Genomic DNA, 12,281 nt, shown 5'->3' with positions numbered 1-12,281 from the left:
TGTTTGCCACGTATCACACACATCTTGTTTACACGACTCGTTTGTGTTCTTTTGGCTCATCGCAAACAGTTCATCCATGTGAACTATATGCTGCATATCACACACATCTTGTTAAGTTGAACTGTTTCTGTTGTGTTCCCTAATCAAAAACAGTTCGTCCGAGTTAACCGTATGCCGTATATCACACACACATTGATATGGCTGCCCGTTTCTGTTGTTCTACCTCATCGCAAACGGTTCGAATGGATTAACCATGTGTCCTGCATCGCACACACATTGTTATGGCTGCCCGTTTCTGTTGTTCTGCCTCATCCCAGACAGTTTGAATGGATTAACCGTATGCCCTTCATCGCACACGCAACTAAAACCTGAACTGTGTTTGATGCATACATCATCGCAAATGTTTTGCACCTTTTTTGACGTTTTTTAAACCACCGTTTGCGATTATTGCATCGCACACAGTTTCGGCAAAGGGTCTCTGATCATAGTGTCGCGTTAGCAGTCTCCTGCAGTAGTGTACTAGGCAGTTGGCTGGAACAACAAACTAGGTTGCACATATCTTCGGTAGGGGTTGGTGGGGTGTGCTAGTGAAAACCATGATACGTCTCCAACGTATCTATAATTTTTGATTGTTCCATGCTATTATATATTCTGTTTTGGATGTTTAATGGGCTTTATTATACACTTTTATATTATTTTTGGGACTAACCTATTAACCGGAGGCCCAGCCCAAATTGCTGTTTTTGCCTATTTCAGTGTTTCACAGAAAAAGAATATCAAACGGAGTCCAAACGGAATGAAACCTTCGGGGTCGTGATTTTTGGAACAAACGTGATCCAGAGGACTTGGAGTGGACGTCAAACAATCAACGAGGAGGCCACGAGGCAGGGGGCGCACCTACCCCCTGGGCGCGCCCTCCACCTTCGTGGGCCCCTCGTAGCTCCACCGACCTACTTCTTCCTCCTATATATACCTACATACCCCGGAAACATCAGAACAGGAGCCAAAACCCTAATTCCACCGCCGCAACCTTCTGTACCCGTGAGATCCCATCTTGGGGCCTTTTCTGGCGCTCCGCCGGAGGGGGCATCGATCATGAAGGGCTTCTACATCAACACCATAGCCTCTCCGATGATGTGTGAGTAGTTTACCTCAGACCTTCGGGTCCATAGTTATTAGCTAGATGGCTTCTTCTCTCTCTTTGGATCTCAATACAAAGTTCTCCTTGATTCTCTTGGAGATCTATTCGATGTAATCTTCTTTTGCGGTGTGTTTGTCGAGATCCGATGAATTGTGGGTTTATGATCAAGATTATCTATGAACAATATTTGAATCTTCTCTGAATTCTTTATGTATGATTGGTTATCTTTGCAAGTCTCTTCGAATTATCAGTTTGGTTTGGCCTACTAGATTGATCTTTCTTGCAATAGGAGAAGTGCTTAGCTTTGGGTTCAATCTTGCGGTGCTCGATCCCAGTGACAGTAGGGGAAACGACACGTATTGTATTGTTGCCATCGAGGATAAAAAGATGGGGTTTATATCATATTGCATGAGTTTATCCCTCTACATCATGTCATCTTGCTTAAGCGTTACTCCGTTCTTATGAACTTAATACTCTAGATGCATGCTGGATAGCGGTCGATGTGTGGAGTAATAGTAGTAGATGCAGGCAGGAGTCGGTCTACTTGTCACGGACGTGATGCCTATATACATGATCATACCTAGATATTCTCATAACTATGCTCAATTCTATAAATTGCTCGACAGTAATTTGTTTACCCACCGTAATACTTATGCTATCTTGAGAGAAGCCACTAGTGAAACCTATGGCCCCCGAGTCTATTTTCCATCATATTAATCTCCCGTCAACAAGCTATTTCTATTACCGTTTATTTTGCTTTCTTTACTTTTAGTCTCTATCATAAAAATACCAAAAATATTATCTTGTAATCTCTATCAGATCTCACTTTTGCAAGTGGCTGTGAAGGGATTGACAACCCCTTTATCGCGTTGGTTGCAAGGTTCTTATTTGTTTGTGTAGGTGCGTGGGACTTGAGCGTGGTCTCCTACTGGATTGATACCTTGGTTCTCAAAAACCAAGGGAAATACTTACGCTACTTTACTGCATCACCCTTTCCTCTTCAAGGGAAAACCAACGCAGTGCTCAAGAGGTAGCAAGAAGGATTTCTGGCTCCGTTGTTGGGGAGTCTACGCACAAGTCAAGATATACGAAGTACCCATCACAAACTCTTATCCCTCGCATTACATTATTTGTCATTCGCCTCTCGTTTTCCTCTCACCCACTTCACCCTTGCCGTTTTATTCGCCCTTTTTTCTGTTCGTCTCTTTTTCGCTTGCTTCCTATTTGCTTGTGTGTTGGATTGCTTGCTTGTCACGATGGCTCAAGACAATACTAAATTGTGTGACTTTACCAATACCAAGAACAATGATTTTCTTAGCACTCCGATTGCTCCTCTTACCGAAGCTGAATCTTGTGAAATTAATGCCGCTTTGCTGAATCTTGTCATGAAAGATCAATTCGCCGGCCTTCCTAGTGAAGATGCCACTACCCATCTAAATAGCTTTGTTGATTTGTGTGATATGCAAAAGAAGAAAGATGTGGACAATGATATTGTTAAATTAAAGCTATTTCTGTTTTCTCTTAGAGATCGTGCTAAAACTTGGTTTTCATCTTTGCCTAAAAATAGTATTGATTCTTGGGATAAGTGCAAAGATGCTTTTATCTCTAAGTATTTTCATCCCGCCAAGATCATCTCTCTTAGAAACGATATTATGAATTTTAAGCAACTTGATCATGAACATGTTGCACAAGCTTGGGAGAGGATGAAATTAATGATACGTAATTGCCCTACTCATGGTTTGAATTTGTGGATGATTATACAAAAAAATTATGCCGGATTGAATTTTGCTTCTAGAAACCTTTTAGATTCGGCCGCGAGGGGCACTTTTATGGAAATCACTTTAGGAGAAGCTACTAAACTCCTAGATAATATCATGGTTAATTATTCTCAATGGCACACTGAAAGATCTACTAGTAAAAAGGTGCATGCGATAGAAGAAATTAATGTTTTGAGTGGAAAGATGGATGAACTTATGAAGTTGTTTGCTAATAAGAGTGTTTCTTCTGATCCTAATGATATGCCTTTGTCTACTTTGATTGAGAATAATAATGAATCTATGGATGTGAATTTTGTTGGTAGGAATAATTTTGGTAACAACGCGTATAGAGGAAATTTAATCCTAGGCCGTTCCCTAGTAATTCCTCTAATATTTATGGTAATTCCTACAACAATTCCTATGGAAATTTTAATAAGATGCCCTCTGAATTTGAGACTAGTGTTAAAGAGTTTATGAATTCACAAAAGAATTTCAATGCTTTGCTTGAAGAAAAATTGCTTAAGGTTGACGAATTGGCTAGGAACGTGGATAGAATTTCTCTTGATGTTGATTCTTTGAAACTTAGATCTATTCCACCTAAGCATGATATCAATGAGTCTCCAAAAGCCATGCGAATTTCCATTGATGAGTGCAAAGAAAGAACTGCTAGGATGCGTGCTAAGAAAGATTGCTTTGTGAAGGCGTGTTCTTCTAGTTTTTATGAGAATAAAGATGAAGATCTAAAAGTTATTGATGTGTCTCCTATTAAATCTTTGTTTTGCAATATGAATCTTGATAATGATGGGACTGGAGATGAGTCAACTTTAGTTAAAAGGCGTCCCAAAAATTCAGAGTTTTTAGATCTTGATGCAAAAATTGATAAAAGTGGGATTGAAGAGGTTAAAACTTTAGATAGCAATGAACCCACTATTTTGGATTTCAAGGAATTTAATTATGATAATTGTTCTTTAATAGATTGCATTTCCTTGTTGCAATCCGTGCTAAATTCTCCGCATGCTTATAGTCAAAATAACGCTTTTACTAAACATATCGTTGATGCTTTGAGGCAATCTTATGAAGAAAAGCTTGAGTTGGAAGTTTCTATCCCTAGAAAACTTTATGATGAGTGGGAACCTACAATTAAAATTAAAATTAAGGACCATGAATGCTATGCTTTGTGTGATTTGGGTGCTAGTGTTTCCACGATCCCAAAAACTTTGTGTGATTTGCTAGGCTTCCGTGATTTTGATGATTGTTCTTTAAACTTGCATCTTGCGGATTCCACTATCAAGAAACCTATGGGAAGAATTAATGATGTTCTTATTGTTGCAAATAGGAACTATGTGCCCATAGATTTTATTTTTCTTGATATAGATTGCAATCCTTCATGTCCTATTATTCTTGGTAGACCTTTTCTTAGAACGATTGGTGCAATCATTGATATGAAGGAAGGGAATATTAGATTCCAATTTCCGTTAAGGAAAGGCATGGAACACTTCCCTAGGAAGAAAATTAAATTACCTTATGAATCTATGATGAGAGCCACTTATGGATTGCCTACCAAAGATGGCAATACGTAGATCTATCCTAGCTTTTATGCCTAGCTAGGGGCGTTAAACGATAGCGCTTGTTGGGAGGCAACCCAATTTTATTTTAATTTTCTTGCTTTTTATTTATGTTTAGTAATAAATCTTTGATCTAGCCTCTGGTTAGATGTGTTTTTATGTTTTAATTAGTGTTTGTGCCAAGTGAAACCTATAGGATCTTCTTGGATGATAGTTATTTGATCTTGCTGAAAATTCCAGAAACTTTCTTTTCATGGAAACAATTATTTAAAATACTGATTCCAATTGCAGTAGATCAATAAACAAATTATCTAGGTCGTCCTATTTTGGTAGATTTTTCTGAGTTCCAGAAGTTTGCGTTAGATACAGATTACTACAGACTGTTCTGTTTTTGACAGATTCTGTTTTTCGTGTGTTGTTTGCTTATTTTGATGAATCTATGGCTAGTAAAAGAGTTTATAAACCATAGAGAAGTTTTAATACAGTAGCTTTAACACCAATATAAATAAAGAATGAGTTCATTACAGTACGTAGAAGTGGTGTTTTGTTTTCTTTCGCTAACGGAGCACACGAGATTTTCTGTTATGTTTTGTGTTGTGAACTTTTCAGGTTTTGGGTAAAGATTTGATGGATTATGGAACAAGGATTGGAAAGAGCCTATGCTTGGGGATGCCCAAGGCACCCCAAGGTAAAATTCAAGGACAACCAAAAGCCTAAGCTTGGGGATGCCCCGGAAGGCATCCCCTCTTTCGTCTTCGTCTATCGGTAACTTTACTTGGGGTTATATTTTTATTCACCACATGATATGTGTTTTACTTGGAGCGTCTTGTATGACTTGAGTCTTTGCTTTTTAGTTTACCACAACCATCCTCTCTGAATACACTTTTGAGAGAGACACACGTGATTCGGAATTTGTTAGAATACTCTATGTGCTTCACTTATATCTTTTGAGCTATATAGTTTTTGCTCTAGTGCTTCACTTATATCTTTTAGAGCACGGTGGTGGTTCTAGTTTATAGAAATTATTGTTCTCTCATGCTTCACTTATATTATTTTGAGAGTCCTACAAAACAGCATGGTAATTTGCTTAAATTGTGAAATTAGTCCTAATATGATAGGCTTCCAAGATTAGTAAAAACTTTCTTATAAGTGCGTTGAATACTGAGAGAAGTTTGATACTTGATGATTGTTTTGAGATATGGAGGTAGTGATATTAAAGTTGTGCTAGTTGAGTAGTTGTGAATTTGAGAAATACTTGTGTTGAAGTTTGCAAGTCCTGTAGCATGCACGTATGGTAAACATTATGTAACAAATTTGAAACATGAGGTGTTCTTTGATTGTCCTCCTTATGAGTGGCGGTCGGGGACGAGCGATGGTCTTTTCCTACCAATATATCCCCCTAGGAGCATGCGCGTAGTGCTTGGTTTTTGATGACTTGTAGATTTTTGCAATAAGTATGTGAGTTCTTTATGACTAATGTTGAGTCCATGGATTATACACACTCTCACCCTTCCATCATTGCTAGCCTCTTCGGTACCGTGCATTTCCCTTTCTCACCTTGAGAGTTGGTGCAAACTTCGCCGGTGCATCCAAACCCCGTGATACGATACGCTCTATCACACATAAACCTCCTTATATCTTCCTCAAAACAGCCACCATACCTACCTATTATGGCATTTCCATAGTCATTCCGATATAAATTGCCATGCAACTTTCCACCGTTCCGTTTATCATGACACGCTTCATCATTGTCATATTGCTTTGCATGATCGTGTAGTTGACATCGTATTTGTGGCAAAGCCACCATGCATATTATTTCATACATGTCACTCTTGATTCATTGCATATCCCAGTACACCGCCGGAGGCATTCATATAGAGTCATACTTTGTTCTAGTATCGAGTTGTAATCATTGAGTTGTAAATAAATAGAAGTGTGATGATCATCATTCATAGAGCATTGTCCCATAAAAAAGAGAGAAAGGCCAAATAAAAAAAAGGGGGCCCAAAAAAAGGAAAAAAAAGAAAAAAAGAAAAGAAAATAAGGGCAATGCTACTATCCTTTTTCCACACTTGTGCTTCAAAGTAGCACCATGATCTTTATGATAGAGAGTCTTTTGTTTTGTCACTTTCATATACTAGTGGGAATTTTTCATTATAGAACTTGGCTTGTATATTCCAACAATGGGCTTCCTCAAATGCCCTAGGTCTTCGTGAGCAAGCAAGTTGGATGCACACCCACTTAGTTTCTTTTGTTGAGCTTTCATACATTTATAGCTCTAGTGCATCCGTTGCATGGCAATCCCTACTCCTTGCATTGACATCAATTGATGGGCATCTCCCTAGCCCGTTGATTAGCCGCGTCAATGTGGGACTTTCTCCCTTTTTTTCTTCTCCACATAACCCCCATCATAATATTCTATTCCACCCATAGTGCTATATCCATGGCTCACGCTCATGTATTGCGTGAAAGTTGAAAAAGTTTGAGATTACTAAAGTATGAAACAATTGCTTGGCTTGTCATCGGGGTTGTGCATGATGAGAGCATTCTTGTGTGAAGAAAATGGAGCATGACCAAACTATATGATTTTGTAGGGATGAACTTTCTTTGGCCATGTTATTTTGAGAAGACATAGTTGCTTAGTTAGTATGCTTCAAGTATTGTTACTTTTATGTCAATATTAAACTTTTATCTTGAATCTTTCGGATCTGAATATTCATGCCACAATTGAGAGATTTACGTTGATAATTATGCTAAGTAGCATTCCACATCAAAAATTCTATTTTTATCATTTACCTACTCGAGGACGAGCATGAATTAAGCTTGGGGATGCTTGATACGTCTCCAACGTATCTATAATTTTTGATTGTTCCATGCTATTATATATATTCTGTTTTGGATGTTTAATGGGATTTATTATACAATTTTATATTATTTTTGGGACTAACCTATTAACCGGAGGCCCAGCCCAAATTGCTGTTTTTTGCCTATTTCAGTGTTTCACAGAAAAAGAATATCAAACGGAGTCCAAACGGAATGAAACCTTCGGGAGCGTGATTTTTGGAACAAACGTGATCCAAAGGACTTAGAGTGGACGTCAAGCAATCAACGAGGAGGCCATGAGGTAGGGGGGCGCGCCTACCCCCTGGGCGCGCCCTCCACCTTCGTGGGCCCCTCGTAGCTCCACCGACCTACTTCTTCCTCCTATATATACCTACATACCCCGGAAACATCAGAACAGGAGCCAAAACCCTAATTCCACCGCCGCAACCTTCTGTACCCATGAGATCCCATCTTGGGGCCTTTTCTGGCGCTCCGCCGGAGGGGGCATCGATCATGAAGGGCTTCTACATCAACACCATAGCCTCTCCGATGATGTGTGAGTAGTTTACCTCAGACCTTCGGGTCCATAGTTATTAGCTAGATGGCTTCTTCTCTCTCTTTGGATCTCAATACAAAGTTCTCCTTGATTCTCTTGGAGATCTATTCGATGTAATCTTCTTTTGCGGTGTGTTTGTCGAGATCCGATGAATTGTGGGTTTATGATCAAGATTATCTATGAACAATATTTGAATCTTCTATGAATTCTTTATGTATGATTGGTTATCTTTGCAAGTCTCTTCGAATTATCAGTTTGGTTTGGCCTACTAGATTGATCTTTCTTGCAATAGGAGAAGTGCTTAGCTTTGGGTTCAATCTTGCGGTGCTCGATCCCAGTGACAGTAGGGGAAACGACACGTATTGTATTGTTGCCATCGAGGATAAAAAGATGGGGTTTATATCATATTACATGAGTTTATCCCTCTACATCATGTCATCTTGCTTAAAGCGTTACTGCATTGTTATGAACTTAATACTCTAGATGCATGCTAGATAGCAGTCGATGTGTGGAGTAATAGTAGTAGATGCAGGCAGGAGTCGGTCTACTTGTCACGGACGTGATGCCTATATACATGATCATACCTAGATATTCTCATAACTATGCTCAATTCTATAAATTGCTCGACAGTAATTTATTTACCCACCATAATACTTATGCTATCTTGAGAGAAGCCACTAGTGAAACCTATGGCCCCCGGGTCTATTTTCCATCATATTAATCTCCCGTCAACAAGCTATTTCTATTACCGTTTATTTTGCTTTCTTTACTTTTAGTCTCCCTCATAAAAATACCAAAAATATTATCTTATCATCTCTATCAGATCTCACTTTTGCAAGTGGCCGTGAAGGGATTGACAACCCCTTTATCGCGTTGGTTGCAAGGTTCTTATTTGTTTGTGTAGGTGCGTGGGACTTGAGCGTGGTCTCCTACTGGATTGATACCTTGGTTCTCAAAAACTGAGGGAAATACTTATGCTACTTTAATGCATCACCCTTTCCTCTTCAAGGGAAAACCAACGCAGTGCTCAAGAGGTAGCAAACCACAAGTAGTGAGAGGGTGCACATCGACTACTAGGTAGTTGACCTAGTTGCACATCACAAAAAGTTGCTTTTGTCGTGGCTAATCCTCATAGAAAGTTGGATTATGTAGGTCTAAAATAATTGGTTTCAAAAAGAGTTGCACAGTACAGTACTGAGGTTGCATAATGTAGTAACAGATTTGCACCGTATAGCACCAGAGTTGGCAGTAATTTTTTTGTCGAAACATATATAAATAAGATCTAGTTTCAAAGAGCTCGTCGCGAGAATTCCAATGGTGAAAACGAATCTGAATTCTGACATTCGATTGTGGAGTTATGGCTTTTTGAAATTTTGAAAATCCAATTAAATGCACCACATGCTGTGCTCCAGTGTCCTCCCTCATATACGTGGACCCAAGTTGCATGCAGCTCTGATCCTTTGTCTCTTAGCTCCCACATGCAGAACCCTCCCCACCAGTCGCTGTCCTCGCGCTCACTTGTTGTCGTTGATACGTCTCCAACGTATCTATAATTTTTGATTGTTCCATGCTATTATATTATCCATCTTGGATGTTTTATATGCATTTATATGCTATTTTATATGGTTTTTGGGACTAACCTATTAACCTAGAGCCCAGTGCCAGTTTCTGTTTTTTTCCCTTGTTTTTGAGTTTTATAGAAAAGGAATACCAAACGGAGTCCAATTGACCTGCCAATTTTTATGGACCAAAAGAAGCCCCCAAAGTAAAAGAGTTGGGCCAGAAGAGTCCCGAGCCATCCACGAGGGAGGAGGGCGCACCCTACCCCCTGGGCGCGCCCCTATCTCGTGGATGACTCAGAGACCCCCCCTGACGTGAGACCGACGCCAAAAATTCCTATAAATACAAGAACCCCCAGAAAGAAACCTAGATCGGGAGTTCCGCCACCGCAAGCCTCTGTAGCCACCAAAAACCAATCGGGACTCTGTTCCGGCACCCTGCTGGAGGGGGGGATCCATCACCGGTGGCCATCTTCATCATCCCGGTGCTCTCCATGACGAGGAGAGAGTAGTTCACCCTCGGGGCCGAGGGTATGTACCAGTAGCTATGTGTTTGATCTCTCTCTCGCGTTCTTGATTCGACACAATCTTGATGTATCGCGAGCTTTGCTATTATAGTTGGATCTTATGATGTTTCTCCCCCTCTATCTCTTGTAATAGATTGAGTTTTCCCTTTGAAGTTATCTTATCGGATTGAGTCTTTAAGGATTTGAGAACACTTGATGTATGTCTTGCATGGGATACCCGTGGTGAAAATGGGGTATTCTATTGATTCACTTGATGTATGTTTTGGTGATCAACTTGCGGGTTCCATGACCTTGGGAATCTATGCATAGGGGTTGGCACATGTTTTCGTCTTGACTCTCCGGTAGAAACTTTGGGGCACTCTTTGAAGTTCTTTGTGTTGGTTGAATAGATGAATCTGAGATTGTGTGATGCATATCGTATAATCATACCCGCGGATACTTGAGGTGACATTGGAGTATCTAGGTGACATTAGGGTTTTGGTTGATTTGTGTCTTAAGGTATTATTTTACTACGAACTCTAGGGCTGTTTGTGACACTTATAGGAATAGCCCAATGGATTGATCGGAAAGAATAACTTTGAGGTGGTTTCGTACCCTACAATAATCTCTTAGTTTGTTCTCCGCTATTAGTGACTTTGGAGTGACTCTTTGTTGCACGTAGAGGGATTGTCATATGATCCAATTATGTTATTATTGTTGAGAGAACTTGCACTATTGAAAGTACGAACCCTAGGCCTTGTTTCGAAGCATTGCAATACCGTTTGTGCTCACTTTTACCACTTTCTACCTTGCTGTTTTTATATTTTCAGATTACAAAAACCTATATCTACCATCCATATTGCACTTGTATCACCATCTCTTCGCCAAACTAGTGCACCTATACAATTTACCACTGTATTGGTTGTGTTGGGGACACAAGAGACTCTTTGTTATTTGGTTGCAGGGTTTTTTGAGAGATACCATCTTCATCCTACGCCTCCCACTGATTGATAAACCTTAGGTCATCCACTTTAGGGAAATGTGCTACTGTCCTACAAACCTCTGCACTTGGAGGCCCAACAACATCTACAAGAAGGTTGTGTAGTAGACATCAAGCTCTTTTGTGGTGCCGTTACCGGGGAGGTGAGTGCTTGAAGGTATATCTTTAGAGCTTGCAATCGAATCTATTAGTTTCTTGTTTTATCACTAGTTTAGTTTATAAAAGAAAACTACAAAAAAATGGAATTGAGGGTGCCTCATATGCTTCATCTTTTTAATATCTTTCGTGAAAATGATGGAAAGGAAAATTGTGCTCAAGTGTTAGAAGAAGAATGCATTAAAATGTTTGGCACTAAATCTTTGTATGATGAGCATGATTGCAATGTTGTTAGTATGAATTCCTTGAATATCCATGATGCTAATGATATGCAAAGCCATAAGCTTGGGGATGCTATGTTTGATGTAGATGATATTTTTTGTCCCCCAAGTCTTGATGGGCAAATTTATTATGATGAAAGCATGCCTCCTATTTATGATGATTATTGTGATGACATGTATGCTATAAAGAATAATGATAACCATGAAGCTTGTCATCATGATTTTAATTTTTGATTGGATTATGCCTTACATGATAGTTATTTTGTTGAGTTTGCTCCCACTTCTATTCATGAGAAGAAATTTGCTTATGTGGAGAGTAATAAAATTTCTATGCTTGTAGATCATGAAAAGAATGCTTTATGTGATAGTTATATTGTTGAATTCATTCATGATGCTACTGAAATTTATTATGAGGGAGGAATATATGCTTGTAGGAATTGCAATAATATCAAGTTTCCTCTCTATGTGCTTAAAATCCTGAAGTTATGCTTGTTTTGCTTTCCTATGCTAGTTCATTATTGTTCCCATAAATTGTTTGCTCACAAAATCCCTATGCATAGGAAGTGGGTTAGACTTAAATGTGCTAGTCATATTCTTCATGATGCTCTCTTTATGTTTCAATTCTTATCTTTTATGTGAGCATTATTGAAATCATCATGCCTAGCTAGGGGCGTTAAACGTTAGCGCTTGTTGGGAGGCAACCCAATTTTATTTTTGTTCTTTGACTTTTGCTCCTATTTAGTAATAAATAATCTATCTAGCCTCTGGTTATATGTGGTTTTATGTTTCAATTAGTGTTTGTGCCAAGTAGAACCTTTGGGAAGACTTGGGTGAAAATTAATGCGATCTTGCTGTAAAAAACAGAAACTTTGCGCTCACGAGATTAGCTGTCATTTTTTACAGAGGAGTGATTTTAAGTTGATTATTTTTGCAGAAGATTAATAGACAAATTACTCACGTCCACCAATTTATTTTAGAATTTTTGGAGTTACATAAG

Source organism: Aegilops tauschii, chromosome 2 (assembly GCF_002575655.3).
Source record: "Aegilops tauschii subsp. strangulata cultivar AL8/78 chromosome 2, Aet v6.0, whole genome shotgun sequence".
Lineage (NCBI taxonomy): Eukaryota > Viridiplantae > Streptophyta > Magnoliopsida > Poales > Poaceae > Aegilops > Aegilops tauschii.
This window is presented reverse-complemented; position numbering follows the sequence as displayed.